At 41.1% G+C, this 16,446-nt stretch overlaps 1 long non-coding RNA gene across 1 annotated transcript in view; it reads left to right on the top strand.

Annotated features, from left to right (window-relative positions):
- LOC129523612 (uncharacterized) overlaps window positions 1-7,464 on the top strand; it is a 32,912-nt gene extending 25,448 nt beyond the window's left edge. The window contains exon 5 of the long non-coding RNA XR_008667143.2: window positions 6,526-7,464. This is a non-coding gene — a long non-coding RNA (uncharacterized lncRNA). The remainder of the gene's footprint in view (window positions 1-6,525) is intronic.
- The last annotated feature ends 8,982 nt before the right edge of the window (window positions 7,465-16,446 follow it).

Below are 16,446 nucleotides of genomic sequence, written 5' to 3' on the forward strand. Positions count from 1 at the left end.
CCATGTAAGATTTGACAGAAAATTCTTTCATAGATGAAATGTAGTTTTATCTTTTAACAAAGAAAAAATGTGTCTTATTAGCTGATGCACATTTTTTTGTTATTTTTTAAAAATTTTATGTTCTGTATTTACTTGTCACTGACTTGAAGCTCAACTCTTTTGTTAAAAGAAAGTGACATTAAAACAATGTATGGAAATGAACTTACAGTTCACACAGCAGAAAAACCAATAATTACATCAATTTTATATTCCTTCCTTCTAAGATATTAAAGTGTTGCAACAAGAAAGCAAACAAAGATTACTTAGAGAATATTACTATGAGGTAAATATAAAAGGCTATAGCAGAATTAGGACATAAAATTGAGTAATCTTGCCCATTTTATTTACAAAGTCACACAGGAGTTACCACTGAGTCAAAGCCATCAGCCCAGCATTTTATTAAAAACAGTAGCCCCCCACCAAAAAATGAAAATTGCCATGCTAGTGCTAGTCATGATGTCTGAGAATTTCAGGTGGAGTTGTTAAGTGGTCAGAACCAGAAAATTGAGTTTATTGAATTATTTTGTCCTATTACATTCTGTAGGTCTTAAATACCTGAAACCTCACTTCATATCTTTTTAAATAGGTCCATGGTGGCGTCAGGGTTAATCATTCTCTTTTTCATCATGGTATGTTTGGTAAAGATCAGGACTGTGGGCCGGGCGCGGTGGCTTATGGCTGTAATCCCAGCACTTTAGGAGGCCGAGGCGGGCGGATCACGAGGTCAGGAGATCGAGACCATCCCGGCTAACACGCTGAAATCCCGTCTCTACTGAAAGACAAAAAAAAAAAAAAAATTAGCCGGGCATGGTGGTGGGTGCCTGTAGTCCCAGCTACTCCAGAGGCTGAGGCAGGAGAATGGCGTGAACCCAGGAAGCGGAGCTTACAGTGAGCCGAGATCACGTCACTGCACTCCAGCCTGGGTGACAGAGCGAGACTGCATCTCAAAAACAAAACAAAACAAAACAATAACAGTAAGGGAGAAGTCTGCTCCTATGATCCGGTCATCTCCCATGAAGCCCCTCCTTCAGCACTGAGGATTATAATTCAATATGAGGTTTACTTGGGGACACAGAGCCAAACCATATTATCCCTAGCCCCTTCCAAATCGCATTCTGCCCCTGGCCCCTCCCAAATCTCATGTCCTTCTCACATTTTGGAACACAATCATGCCTTCCCAACAGTCCCCCAAAGTCTTATTCTCTCATTAACTCAGAAGTCCAAGTCTAAAGTCTCATCTGAGACAAGGCAAGTCTCTTCCACCTATGAACCTGTAAAATACAAAAGAAGTTAGTTACTACCAAGATACAATGGGGGTTTGCGACAAGCCTGAGCAACAAAGCAAACCCTGTTTCTACAAAAAATTAAAAATAATGAGTCAGGTGTAGTGGTGCACGCCTATAGTCCCAGCTACTTGGGAGTCTATGGCAGGAGGATTGCTTGAGCCTGGGAGTTTTGAGGCTACAGTGAGCTCTGATTATGCCACTGCAGTCCCACCTGGCAACAGGGTAAACCCTGTCTTAAAAAAATAAAAAGAAGCTCAGCAAACCCCAAGAAGTTGGATAAATACAAAGAAAACCACACTGTTGTAAAGAATTTGACTTCTGTCCCTGGTTCCTGGGAGATGACCTCTAAATCCTTGGAATTGTTTGGGGTGATAGAATTATCTTTTATCCTTGATGGGCCCTTGGGATCACACTCGAGTTTATGCAAATGAGATGACTCAGGCTGGGGGCTGACCATATCAGAATGACCAACTATGTTATTGCATGTGATATAAGCTGTACCTCTTGGTAGGGTGGTGGGTGGTGGGGAGGGCTGAGGATTCAGTTCAATCATGTGACCAATGATTCTGAAACTGATGCAACAGACCACTAGATGGTTTTTTTGGATAAATATAGAAATTGACCCTTCTGGTCTTAAAGCTTGAAACTTACCTATCTTTTATGTGAGTTCCTCAGGAAAGGACCCCCAGGCCTCCCAAAAAGTATCAAAGAGGCCAGGGACAGTAGCTCTCACATGTAACCCCAGCACTTTAGGAGGCCAAGGTAGGGCAGATTGCTTGAGCCCAGGAGTTTGACACCAGCCTGGGCAACGTGGTGAAACCTCATCTCTACAAAAACTACAAAAATTAGCTGGGCATGGTATCATGCACTGATAGTCCTAGCTACTCGGGAGGCTGAAGTGGGAGGATTGCTTGAGTCCAGGAGGGTGAGGCTGCAGTGAGTGGTGATTGTGCCACTGCACTGTAGCCTGGGCAACAGAGTGAGACCTTGTCTCAAAAATAAATAAATAAATAAAGTATGAAAGAACTGAAACTCACCAGAAAATGAGAGTTCAAGCCCCTCATTCATCACGATTGGTTTCTTACCCCACCTGAGTTCCTGCTTTTCCACACATAATTATGTTTCTTTCCTGCTAAATAAACCCCTAATTTTAGTTGGTCGGGGAGATGGATTTGAGACTGATCTCCTATCTCCTTGACTGCAGGACCCCATTAAAGTCTTCTTCCTTGGCAATAATGATTGTCTTAGTGACTGGCTTTCTGTGCAGCAAGCAGCAAGACCTAGACCAAACCCCTGATATTTCAAGTTACAATTCAATCAATCATGCCTATATAACAAAACTCCAAGCTGGGTGTGGTGGCTCACACCTGTAACCCCAGCACTTCGGGAGGCTGAGGTGGGTGGATCGCCTGAGATCAGGAGTTCAAGACCAGCCTGACCAACATGGTGAAACCCCTTATCTACTAAAAATACAAAAATTAGCTGGGCATGGTGGTGCATGCCTGTAATCCCAACTACCTGGGAGGCTGAGGTAGGAGAATCGCTAGAACCCAGGAGGCAGACGCTGCAGTGAGCCAAGATCATGCCACTGCACTCCAGCCTGGGTAACAGAGTGAGACCCTGTGTCAAAAAGAAAAAAAAAGAAAAAAGAAAAAAAAAAAGAAAAAAAACGCCAGTAAAAATTCTGGCACCAAGGCACAGGTGAGCTTCTGTAACTGGCAATTATATATTAATGATTCAGAAAAGTAATGCTCTTAGGACACAGAAGCTTTTGTGTTTGGAACATTCCCAGACTGCATTCTGTGGATCTCTTCATTTTCTGGTCCTGATCTATACCCTTTATAATAAAACTATAAGTATAAATACTTTCCTGAGTTCTGCGAGTCATTTCTAGCAAATTACAGAAGCTGATGGGGCAATGAGAATGCCTGAATTTGTAGCCAGTCGGTCAGAAGAACAAGGACCTAGCAATCCCGGGCTTGCAACTAGTTTCTGAAGGTGTTACTGGTGGAAGATATTGTGTCCGGAATTGGTGGGTTCTTGGTCTCACTGACTTCAACAATGAAGCCTCGGACCCCCGCGGTGAGTGTTACAGTTCTTAAAGGCAGCGTGTTCAGAGTTTGTTCCTTCTGATGTTCAGATGTGTTCAGAGTTTCTTCCTTCTGGTGGGTTCGTGGTCTTGCTGGCCTCAGGAGTGAAGCTGCAGACCTCCACGGTGAGCATTAGAACTCCTAAGGCGGCGAGTCTGGAGTCGCTCATTCCTCCCAGTGGGTTTGTGGTCTCGCTGGCTTCAGCAGTGAAGCTACAGACCTTCGTGATCAGTGCTACTGCTCATAAACGCAGTATGAACCCAAAGAATGAGCAGTAGCAAGATCTTTTGCAAAGAGCAAAAGAGCAAAACTTCCACAGCAAGGAAGAGAACCTGAGCCTGTTGCCCCTGCTGGCTGGGGCAGCCTGCTTTTATTCTCTTATCTGGCCCCACCCACATCCTGCTGATTGGTTCATTTTACAGAGAGCTGATTGGTCTGTTTTACAGAGACCTGATTGGTCTGTTTTGACAGGGTGCTGATTGGTGCATTTACAATCCCTGAGCTAGACACAAAAGTTCTCCATGTCCTCACTAGATTAGCTAGATACAGAGTGCTGATTGGTGTATTTACAAACCTTGAGCTAGACACAGAGTGCTGATCGGTGTATTTACAATCCCTTAGCTAGACATAAAGGTTCTCCAAGTCCCCAGTAGACTCAGGGACCCAGCTGGCTTCACCCAGTGGATCCTGCACTAGGGTCCCAGAGGGAGCCGTCTGCCAGTCCTGCCCCTTGTGCCCGCACTTCTCAGCCCTTGGGCGGTTGATGGGACTGGGCACCGTGGAGCAGGGGGCGGCGCTCGTCGGGGAGGCTCGCTCTGCGCAGGAGCCCACAGGTGGAGGGGAGGGTGTCCAGGCTGCAGGTCCCGAGCCCTGCCCCGTGGGGAGGCGGCTAAGGCCCGGCGAGAAATCGAGTGTAGCGCCACGGGCCGGCACTGCTGGGGGAACCCGCGCACCCTCCGCAGCTGCTGGCCCGGATCCTAATTACCCTCACTGCCCCGGGCCTGCGGGACTGGCTGGCTGCTCCGAGTGCGGGCCCGCCAAGCCCACTCCCACCCAGAACTCTAGCTGGCCAGCAAGCGCTGCGCGCAGCCCCGGTTCCCGCCCGTGCCTCTCCCTCCACACCTCCCCGCAGGCTGAGGGAGCTGCCTCCGGCCTCGGCCATCCCAGGAAGGGGCTCCCACAGTGCGGCGGGGGGCTGACGGGCTCCTTAAGCAAGGCCAGAGTGGGTGCGGAGGCCGAGGAGGCGCCAAGAACCAGCGAGGGCTGCAAGGGCTGCCAGCATGCTGTCACCTCTCAGTATCTGAGTTACCAGCGATGAATCTGTACAGGTCTGCAGCAACATCAGTTCTTGGCTCCTCAGAATAAAGAATTTGATGGAGGGGCATAAAGCAGGAAAAAAAGAGACTTTAGGCAAGTTTCAGAGCAGGAGTGGAAGTTTATTAAGAAGGCATTAGAACAGGAAAGAAAGGAAAGTACACTTGGAAGAGATCCAATCAGGCAACTTGAAGAACAAGTGCAGTGCTTTACCTTGATCCTAGGACTTTATAGGCTGGCCCCTTTCTCATGATTCTTCCCTTAGAGTGGGCTGCCTGCATGTGCAGTGCACTCCTTGTGCTTGGGAAGTGAGCGTGCGTGGTGTGTTTAGTTGTACACATGCCCATCTGAGGCTTTTTTCCCTTTTCTGGTGCTGTGCCCTTGGAAGGTCATACTCTGCCATTTTGTGTCTTAATGTGCATGCTCAGTAAGTTCCTTCTCTCTGGCATCTATATTCAGTGAACACTTCAGGGCAGTAGCTGTGGATCATCAGGAAATGGCCTCTCCCTTGCACTGGCTACCAATTTGTCACTTTTAGAGAGTCAATGTGATAATTGCTGAACCATCACCTGACATTCCTAGTGGCTGGGGGAGAGCCCTCACGTGCCCCACTCATGCCTAACTACGTATAACAAAATAAGGGAGCTCTTATGGAAGACTGTACCCTTAACTTGTGAAATTTGACCTCACTCTAGGTAATGTCAGAATTGCATTGCACACACCTGGCACACTGTCAGCAAGTTGCAGAAAACTAAAGATATTTTGAAAGCTGTCAGAGAAAAATGACACATTACATATAAGGGAATTGTGATTTGAATGATTGATGTCTTCTCATCAGAAAAATAATGGAGACCAGAAGACAGTGGAACAACATCTTTAAAGAATAAAACAAAACTCAAAACTACATTAAATTCTATATCCAGTGAAAATAATTATAAAAGAATGATGGTGAAGTAAAATACATTTCCAGATAAAGAAAACTAAAAGTATATGTAGCCAGTGAACACGTACTATAAGAAATACCAAAGAATTTCTTCAGGTTGAAGAGAAATACAACCAGATGGAAAATCAGGTCTTCAGGGGCAAAAAATAAAGAGCACTGAAAATGATAACATTGCATCATAGGATTTATAACGTGTATAAATGTAATGCATTTGACAACTATAACAAAAAGGATGAAAAGGTGAGTAAATGAACTCATGCCTTGCAAGATTTCTACATTTTAAATGAATTGATTCAATATTAACTCTAAGTAGTCTGAAATATTAAGGATATATATTGCAATGCTTAGAACAACCACTAAAAAATTATGCAAAAAAGGAAAACGAGGATCCTAGAATACACAATGTTTATATGCCTTTGTGTTTGTCTTTATGTCCTAAGATAAATTTGTATTTCTTGTTCTTAAACAATAACAAAATATTTTCTACTAATCATCCCTTTTGGAAGAGGTAAGGACTAGTGATCTCTTTTTCACTTCCCTCCTGAACTATTTTTTTCCTGTCTCTGAGACAGTCTTTTGTTCATCTTTGTCTCCTGTGTTCCTGAAAAAAGAATGCCTTCTTTCTCTTCAATTAGTCAGCTGTCAACAAGTGCTTGTTTTCTCTGAAGGGTACTTACTTGTTTCAACTTCATTTCCTGCTTTCTTTCTCCCCAAGGTGATTGAATCACACTTTGATAAATACATTGTTATTAAAGTTTACTAGAGGCAATTGCAATTGTAGATGTTTCAAATTAATGTCTTTCATTATACTGAGTCAAAAAGTTAATGAATTGAAAAATTATTCTTTTTGTAGGTATTCAGCAGCATTACTCAGTCAACATGTCCTGACGGTGTGTGGAGTGACCTTCTAGATTTTGTGGGGAGTGATGATGGCAATATTTCCTGGAGAAGCACGCTCAATAAAGGAGAAATGGGATTAACACAACTGACAAAACTGCACTAAGTGATTGGAAAGTAGGAAGCGTGTGGGCAAATGAATAGGCTACTGGCCTGACTAAACCAGGAAATCTCAGGCAGCACTGGAGTTCTGAAAGAATTAAGGGGTGTGGCTGGTGGAAAGCTGACAAAACTCCCTCAGAGGGGGCAATAGCATGGATATGAAATAGAAATAAGCTAAAAATATTTATTGTGTCCATTGTACTATATACCAGTCATTAAAAACATGTGAAATAGAGACATTTTTATAAGCTTGTAGGAGAATATTATATGCTCTCATGGAAGAAAGACAACATATTATAGTCATTCAAAAATGGATGTCAAGTAATATAGTGAATATAGATACCCAATTGCAGAGGTAAAGCTGAATTGTGTAGAAAGAGCTTTAGAGTTGGGTCAGGTGACAGAGATAAAGGGAGAAATGCTCTATGATATGACTTATAGATGAAGTCTGGGGATAATAGAAATATTCTAGGAACGGGATGATGGTGAATATATTGCTGCTCGTGAAGACAATTCTAATAAAAAAATGCGTGGCTTGGAAAACATACTTGCTTAGTTAGATGCCTTGTTTGGACTATGATGATAAATTAGGTGGATTCGTTAGGCAATACACTTGACTTTATAAATAACCAACTGTAAAATCTAAACATTTACATAAATTTATCATGACTGTCTTAACATGTGTTGTGTGCTTCTGAGTTTTCCGCTTCTCTTCCATTTTGCCAAATGAAAAATCTGTCTCAAATCCAATTCTCCTACCGCTCTCTAAAGTGTTTGACCCTACAGCAGTCTTCTGGTTCTTCAGCTATGTCCTCTCTTTGGTTCTATGACATTATATCACCCTGGAGCTTACATAGGCTGATTATTCTTTCCTGTCTTCCTTCATTGATTCCATTTGCAGTTTATGAGCCCCAAAATTTGGGCATTAGGTCCTCATATTCATCTCAACTTTCTTTTATCAATGTATACTGTCATGGTGGCACTAATTCACTAATTTTCTTTTTTCTTTTCTTTTCTTTTCTTTTTTTTTTTGAGACAGGGTCGCACTCTTGTTGCCCAGGCTGGAGTGCAGTGGCACGATCTCAGCTCACTGCAACCTCTGCTTCCCAGGTTCAAGCAATTCTCGTGCCTCAGCCTCCTGAGTAGGTGGGATTACGGGTGCACACCATCACGCACGGGTAATTTTTGTATTTTTAGTAGAGACGGGGTTTCACCATGTTAGCCAGGCTGGTCTCGAACTGCGGCACTAATTTTCTGTCAAAACAGAGACCTCTCAAACTAGTTATATTTCTAGATAAATTTTAGATATTCCAGAAGATCCAGAATCAACTCTAATACAACACATCCTAAATCAAATTCATTCTCCCCTAATCATCTTCCTTTCGATCTTTCATATTTGTCAATGTCACTCCATAAGCAGGTATGCTGAAAGCACTCGTTCTTTTTTGTTTTCGCTCCATCTCATATCAATGCTATAAATCACCATGTTTTATCTTTCTTTTTTTTTTTTTTTTTTTTTGAAACAGAGTCTCGCTCTGTCTCCATGCTGGAGTGTAGTGGCGCAATCTGGGCTCACTGCAACCCCCGCCTCCTGGTTCAAGCGATTCTCCTCCCTCAGCCTCCTGAGTAGCTGGGACTACAGGTGTGCACCCACCATGCCCAGCTAATTTTTGTATTTTTAGTAGAGACGGGATTTCACCTTGTTGGCCAGGATGGTCTTGATCTCTCGACCTTGTGATCCACCCTCCTCAGCCTCCCAAAGTGCTGGGATTACAGGTGTGAGCCACTGCACCCGACCTATGTTTTATCTTTCTATCTTTGAAATATGTCATTTCTGTCATTGTTCTAAATGTTTTATTATGCATTATTTGATAATAGAAAAATATATATTCTAACAGATATATCCTATACATGTTATATATATTCTAAATATTCTAACATATGTAGTTAGAAACCATAGGCATAAGACTAGTGAAATCACTGTCTGTAGAGACTCTCTATAAATTCTTTCCAGATCTTGTTTCCTCGTATATCCAAACATAACCACTCTCCTGAATTTGTGTGAATTACTTCCTTACTATTAAAACTGCTTTATCAAATGTATGTATTTGTAAAGAAAAAATATATGGTTTAATTTTGCTTGTCTTTGAACTTCATAAAAATGATATATTCAGCAATCCATTTTTTAAAATCTGTAACTCATATAGCTGTAGTCTATTCCTTTTCACTGCCAAATAACATCTTGCAATGTTGGATATACCACAGTTAATTTATCCATTATGTTAGTGATCATTTTGACTTTTTCCATGTTTTTGGTTTTGTGAACAATGCTACCATGAATATTCCGTTTTAGGGTATGTTGCTTGTCACCTATTTGCAAGAATTTCTTCAAGATATATTCCTGGGATTGAAAAACTTATTGCAAGTTACATACTTGTTCAGACTTAGAAGATGGTGCCAGTTTGTGTTCTAGACTGATTGTACCAATTTATGCTCCTCCTAGCACTATGCAAGAGTCCTACTGCCTCATGTGATGGTTAGTTATATGTAACAACTTGACTGGCCATGGGGTACCCAGATATTTGTTTAAATATTATTTCTGGGTGTGTCTGTGAGTGTGTTTCTGGATGATACTAGCATTTGAATTGGCAGGCTGAATAAAGCAGATTGCCCTCCCCATCAGCCAATTCATTGTATAGGCATCATCCAGTTCACTCAAGGCGTGAATAGAACAAAAAGGTGGAGGAAGGGAGAATTTACTGATTCTTCCTGACTGATTGAGCTGAGACATTAGTCTTCTGCTCTCACACTAGAAGTTACACCATTGGCTCTCCGGGTTCTCAAGCTTTTAGGCCTAGACTTGAACTTACACTGTCAGCTTTCCTCGTTTTAAGGCCTTTGGACTCAGGCTGGAACTATACCACTGACTTTCCTAAGTCTCTAGCTTGCAGATGGCAGATTGTGGGGCTTCTCAGCCTCCATAATCACATGAACCAATTTTTTATAATACATCTCTTCATATATATATATATCTTTACATAAAATATAATATATACATATGTTAGCTAGATCCTATTGGTTCTGTTTCTTGGGAGAACCCTGACTAATATTCTTCATATGTTCACCAACACTTGACACTTGATATTTTTTAAGTCGGAGTCTCACGTCACCCAGGCTGGAGTGCAGTGGTGGGATCATAGCTCACTGGAACCTCAAACTCTTGAGCTCAAGTGATCTGCCCACCTCAGCCTCCCAAGTAGCTGGAACTACAGGCACATGGCACCATACTCAACCCAGTTAAAAAAAATTGTGGAGTAGGGGCCTTTCCAAGGATGGTCTTGAACTCCTAGCCTCAAGTGATCTTCCTGCCTTTGTCTCCCAAAGCACTAGGATTACGGGCATAAGCCACCACACCCAGTCTCCAACACTTGATATTGTCAGACTTCTTAATGTTTGACCTGATGGGTACAAGTGCACATCTCATGGCCCTACTATGTTGCCCAGGTTGTTCTTGAACTCCTGGGCTCAAGCAATCCTCTTGCTTTGGCCTCCTCACATGCTGGGATTACAGGCATAAGCCACTGTGCCTGGCCTTCTTTAGGAGAACTTTGGCTATCTTGAGCCTTTGCTTTACCATTTAACTTTTAGCATCACATTTTCATTAACCCTGTTGTGATTTTGATTGAAAATGCATATATTACTTTGGGCAGATGATATCTTTATAGATCATATATTAGCATTATTTTTATTTAGATTGTCTTTTATGTCTTTCAATAAAAATTTTAAAAATCTCCACTTAGAATTCATTTACCTATGTTAAATTTATTCCTAGCTACCTTATACATCTTACTGCTATTGTAAATGGTATCTCTTTTCTAATTTATATGTTCTGGTCTTTTGCTCGTATATAGTTGATGCAGTAGATTTTGTAGATTGATCTTATATTCAACCACTTAACAAAACTTGTTAATTTGTCAGTATAATTTATGTTATTATTATTTCTAAGCAAATGATTCCACATAGCATGCTGTGCTAGGCACTATTCAGAACACTAAACATTTATCACAACAGCCCTTTTAAGCAGGGTCATTTTTCATCTCCATTTTACTCACAAGGAAATTAACCACAAAGAGATTAAATCATTAGCTCAAAGCCACAAATTACCATCTGAACACAGAAGGGAGGACTTAAACCCAGGCAGTTGATTTCTAAGCTCCATGCTCACCAAGAGCTTTGCTGCCTCTCTTCTAGGCTATCCAGTTGTGATCCTTCCCTTTCCTTCCCTGCCCTGCCCGGCCCTCCCCTCCCCTCCCCTCCCCTCCCCTCCCCTCCCTTTCCCTCCCCTCCCCTTCATTTCCCTCCCCTCCTTTCCCTTCCTTCCCTCTCTCTTTCTCTTTTTCTCTCTTTCTTTTCCTTATACCGCTCCCCACTTTTTTCTAACCCTTTCTTTGCAGGTATTATTTTAAATGTTAGCAGAGATGATGCGCATCTTTTCTCGCTCCTAAATTAAAAGAGAATTATTTTAATATTTTACCATAAGAAAGATGTTTGCTGTAGGGTTCTAGTGGATAACATTTATGAGGTTAAGAAAATTTTGTCTAGTCTTAGTTTGCTAAGAGTTGTTTTTGCTTTTTAATCATGAATGGGTGTTGAATTTTATCAATTTATTTTCTTTTAATTAAAAAAAATTTTTTTTTGAGACAGAGTCTCACTCTGTCACCTAGGCTAGAGTGCAATGGCATGATCTTAGCTCACTGCAACCTCTACCTTCTGGACTCAAGTGATTCTCCCTCTTCAGCCTCTCAAGTAGCTGGGACTATAGGTGTGTGCCACTGTGCCTGGCTAATTTTTGTATTTTTTTTGTAGAGACAGGTTTTTGCCATGTTGCCCAGGCTGGTCTCGAACTCGTGAACTCAAGCAATTTGCCCTCCTTGGCCTCCCAAAGTGCTAGGATTACAGGCATGAGCCACCATGCCCAGCCTCCCATTTAATTTGTGTACATGGTAAATATAGTCATTGATTTTAATATGTTAAGCCAATAGTCCCTAACCTTTTTGGCACTGGGGACCAGTTTTGTGGAGGACAAGTTTTCCACAGATGGGGTGGGTGGGGAGGGCAGGGAGGGATGTTTTGGGATGAAACTTTTTCACTTCAGATCATCAGGCGTTAGATTCTCATAAGGAGCAGCAACCTATATCCCTTGCATGTGCAGTTCACACTAAGGTTCATGCTCCTATGAGAATAATGCTGCTGCTGATCTGACAGGAGGCAAAGCTCAGGTGATAATGCTCGCTGGCCCACAGCTCACCTCCTGCTGTACGGCTGGGTCCTTAACAGACCACAGACGGGTACCAATCTACGGCCTGGGCACCCCTGTGTTAAACTACCCGTGCATCCCTAGGATAATCCAAGCCTGATACTGCTGTGTTTTTTGTAAGTCCTACTGAATTTGGTATGTCAATATTTTGTTTAGAATTTATTTTTATCTGTAATCATTAGTAAGACGGCCTGTGACTTTACTCTTTTTCAGATTGTCCTTGTCTCATTTTGTTAGAATGAGTCTGGGAGATTTCCTTCTTTTCTAATTTTCAGGAAGTACTTGATCCTTGAAAGTTGCCCTGCAAAATCATATGGGCTTGATTTTTTTTTCCCAGTGGGAAGATTTTAAACTTCTTATTCAAGGTCTTTAAACAGCATTTACTATTCTGGCTTTGTAGTTATTCTTACATGAGTGTTATAGATTTTTTTCTTCTTTCTTTTTTTTTTCCATAGTCTTTCTTTGTCGCCCAGGCTAGAGTGCAGTGGTGCGATCTCGGCTCACTGCAGCCTCTGTCTCCTGGTTTCCACCGATTCTCCTGCCTCAGCCTTCTGGGCAGTTGGGATTACAGGCACGCGCCACCATGCCTGGCTAATTTTTGTATTTTTAGTAGAGATGGGGTTTCACCATGTTCACCAGACTCGTCTCGAACTTCGGACCTCAGGTGATCCACCTGCCTCAGCCTCCCAAAGTGCTAGGATTATAGGCGTGAGCCACCGCGCCTGGCCAAGTTTTATAGATATTTTTTCTAGGAATTTATTAATTTAATTTAAAATTTCAAATATATGGTATATGTTGGTTCTTAGTATTCGTGTATCTAGTTTTAATCTTTATTTGCTATCTATAGATATATATCATTTTCTACCTTTCATTTTCTTTCTTGATCACCCTCATCAGAGGTTGCTTTATTTTATTCAAAGAATCAACTCTTTTTGCCTTAGTTCACTAACGTGTGTTTTTGTAAAATCTCTTAACTTTTGAGAGCCTTTTTCCTTCTATTTTACCAGCTGTTAAATTTGGTTGCATTTATCACTCTATCAGATTTTCAGCCTCTCTTCTTTTGGCACAAGTGTTTAAAGCTGTTAATTTCCTTTAAAGGATCCTCTTACTGGCTTCTCACAAGTTTTGATATGCAATGTTTTTTAATCACACAGTTTGAAATATTTTATAATTTCCATTGTATTTTATTTTAAAATCTATTGTTTAAAGTTATTGCATAAATAAGTACATTTATTGTTTAAATTTCAAAACATGAAAAACTACGTTCTTGTTTTTATATTTCTTAAAACACTTTTTAGACTTTTAAACTTTCTGTGTTGTGGTCAGGCAACAAAGTTTGAGTGATACTAGTTTTTGAAATTTGTTGAGACTTGCTTTAAATTTCATGAGACTTTATTTTTTCTTTTATTTTATTATTATTATACTTTAAGTTTTAGGGTACATGTGCACAACATGCAGGTTTGTTACAGATGTATACATGTGCCATGTTGGTGTGCTGCACCTGAGACTTGCTTTATTTTCTAACGGGAGGAATGTGTTCTTTAACTGCAAGTTTCATGGTTCCTTATAAACTTGATGGTTCAAATCATCTACACATTTAGTATTATTTATCATCTTAACCTAAAGGCTTGTGGAACTCTCCCACTATGATAGTGAGTTTGTGAAAATTTCCCTCTACTTCTGTCAGTTTTTGCTTTATGTATTCTGTAGCTTCGTTATTAGGTATATCTAAAATTAGAATATTTCTATCTTCTTCCTGAATTGAGTCTTTTATCATTATGTAGTGTTCCCCTTTCTCCTTCATCATGCTTTTTTTGTATCAATAAAGCTGTCAGTTTAAAATACAATTAACATTTGCATGGTATATTTGTTTCCATTCTTTTCAAGTTTCTCTGTCCTCATTTTGGGTGTGTGTATCTTTTGTAAAAGCACATAGCAGAATTTAAGATCCAACCACATCTTCCTTCCTTTAATCAAGAAGTTCAGACTATTATTATGATTGTTGACTTGAATCTTATAAATTTACTTTCTACGTGTCACTTTTGCTGTGCTTTTTTCTCTCTTCTTGCTTTCTCAATTAATTTTTTATTTGTCAATCTGTTTTTCTCCCTGGTTCAGGAGTTTTGTTCTCTATTTCCGTCATTTAGAAATTGCCCAAGAAATTTTACCATACATATTTAACAACTTTGCAAAGTCTAAATTCAATATCTATGTATCACTTTTTACTGTAGATACTTACCAGTTTTAATAAAGCCTAAATTTACTATCTACATCTCACTTTCCTCTCTTCCTTCTCTCTTTCTCTTCTTTCTTCTTTTCCATATTCTGATTCTTTATGCTTTGCCTCCATCCGCCTTTTCCCTGGAGATTTCACTTTCTTGATTACCCAATGATGATTTAAAAACTATATTTGTCATCATTTTGCCAGATTCTATTTGAATGTAGCAAGTAGACCCTTCAGAAAAATCAGTCTCATAAAGAATATCTTCTCTCACTGACTTGGGGGTAGACACCAAGAGTAAAATTTCTAGATCATTTTCAGATTAAACAGATAATGCCAGTTTTCTTCCTTGGTGATTATACCAGCTGATAGTCTCATCAAAAGCATATGAAGTGTTCATTTTCTCAAAAAATTGCTGAGATTGTATTTTACCAAATTAATTTTTGTTAAGCTTCATTTGGGGAAGACAATATATCATTTCCTTGAAATGGCTTTGTTATTAAGTCTATCTAAATTTAGAATATTTCAGTATTTTTTCTCATGTTTACTGAATATTAAGGTCTACTCTTCTGTCAATTACCCTTATTTTTCTATTATTGATTTATATAAGTTCTGTATTCAGAATACCATTCCTGTGTGTGTGTTATAATAATCATACCCAAATATGTACTCCTATTTAGTACATTACTCTAATTCTAATATTAGAATATTCTTTAAAAATGCATTTTAATGACAACTATTACCTGTCTCCTTATATTTTTCTGTATTTTACAACTTTTCAATAGGTTTTGCAATACTTGTAAACAGATAAAAATGTTTTATGAAAAATAAAGTATATCTTTGAAAAAAGACGGACAGGAACTATGTGGTTACTCAACAGAGAAATTGAGCCAATTCATTTTAGAAGGAAGCCAACATTAACCCAAAGATGGAAGGGGTTGCTTCCTTTGGGGGTAGGGACATGTGCCCAAGGTTAAGTCACATTGGAAAACAGCTTTGGTGGGTGGACAAATTCCTTGGGAGGGTGGTTTGTTCACGTTTCAGCTGGGATGTTGGATTAGGTCACTCCGCATCTCTGCTAATTGTGAGAGTCCATGATTAATGGTGGACTGAAACACTTGGAAGTCTACAGCAGAAGAATATCTGGTGTGAGATGGATTCGTGTATATCCTACCTAATCCGAGTAAACAAGTCTTCCCCTTTTCTCAGTTCTGTTTTGTGCAGGAGGTGGTCCTGCAGATAGAAGGGGCGTAAAAAGGCATTGCCAGGGCAGAACTAATGATTGACCACGTTAGCTCCACCAACATGATGAGAACAGGGTGGAGCTTTGAATAATGGTGGGTGCTGGGAGAAGTGAGCTTTAGCGGGGACAATGACTGGGGGAACTGGGCTGTTTGGTTTGGCACTCATCTCACCCCATGATCTCACCATCCCAGCTCAAGAACCTGTGAGAAGGGTGGCCTGCCTGAAGGGAAATGGGGATAAGGCAGCTGGCTTTGATTTCCCTAGCCCCATCTGATCATCGCTGCTGGGCTATAGGCAGAGCAGGTAGACTTAAACTCATATATAGTCCAAGTGATGTGTTGGGGCTGAGATTGATGGACAACATACATATGTGAAATTCAAGGTACTTGCTCGGGTCTTCATCCATGAAGGGATAAAGGAAACATTTTCCCCAGTGTAGAAGCAAGGGTATGTTTGCGCATGTGTATGTGTTAGTGTTAATAATAAACGGTGTTTAGCTAGAGATTAGAACCGTTCAAGGAGGTTTAGGATTTTAAGAGAGTTCACAGCCTTAAGAGATTTTTTCTCTGGATAGGAGAATACGGTGTGGAGCATGGGTGGGCGGAGGGAGAAGATAACTTGGGTATGTGGACTGACTACTGCCGAGTTGGATCTTCTCAGCTAAGAAAAAAGAAGGAACAAAGTAAGAAGGAGAGAGCGAAGAAGACACTGAGCCTTTGGCATAGCAAGAAAGTCGGAGGAGGGCAGGAGAGGCGAGAGCAGCGCCCAAGGCAGGGCCACAGGGCGCAGGGGCCCCCGAGGTCTGGAGGCTGGGAAGTTGGGCGAGGTCAGGGAGGGGCCTCGAGAGCGCGGCCACCACGATCTGCCCCCTCACTCAGCCTCTAGAAAAGGATCGCGGTCCCAGCGGCGGGTCTGTCTCGGGAACCCCGCGTGGCCGCAGCAGAACCGGCAGCTCCACCCGCGGTGAGCCAGTGCCAGCCAGAGCCTCCCAG

Source organism: Gorilla gorilla, chromosome 6, assembly GCF_029281585.2.
Source record: "Gorilla gorilla gorilla isolate KB3781 chromosome 6, NHGRI_mGorGor1-v2.1_pri, whole genome shotgun sequence".
NCBI lineage: Eukaryota > Metazoa > Chordata > Mammalia > Primates > Hominidae > Gorilla > Gorilla gorilla.